Source organism: Orycteropus afer, unplaced genomic scaffold (genome assembly GCF_000298275.1).
Source record: "Orycteropus afer afer isolate SDZICR_OR568_19922 unplaced genomic scaffold, OryAfe1.0 scaffold01178, whole genome shotgun sequence".
Taxonomy (NCBI): domain Eukaryota; kingdom Metazoa; phylum Chordata; class Mammalia; order Tubulidentata; family Orycteropodidae; genus Orycteropus; species Orycteropus afer.
The window spans coordinates 44501-44994 of NW_006922765.1; positions in this window are offsets into that span (position 1 = coordinate 44501).

Below are 494 nucleotides of genomic sequence, written 5' to 3' on the forward strand. Positions count from 1 at the left end.
CTATAAATTATATTAGAAAATAAGCATCAATTAAATATTTGCAAGTTATGTAGTAAATACTTTGTATTCAGAATATATGGAGAACTACAAGTAATAAGAAACATAACTAATAGGAAAAAATGAATAAATTTGTAGAAGAGGGAGTAAAAACAGCCCATTAAAAAAGGTGTTCAGTGGCTTTACTATCAGCCAAACAACTGACAGGCCTGTGAGCTGAATAATTATACCAGGGAGAGGTACTCCTTAGAACAACCACCATGGGAGATCAGAAGGGTTGCATTTGCACAGGGAGAAAGCTAGGGAATCAGGAATGAATAGGAAAGGAAGACACAAGGAAAAGGTAACCACAAGGAAAAAACCGGAAGAGAGCTTTTACATTGTGGGGATTGTAATCAATGTCATGAAACAAACCGTGTATGCACTATTGAACAGAAAATGAATTTGCTATGTAAAATTTCACCCAGATCACAATTTAAAGTTTTTTTTTTTTTTTT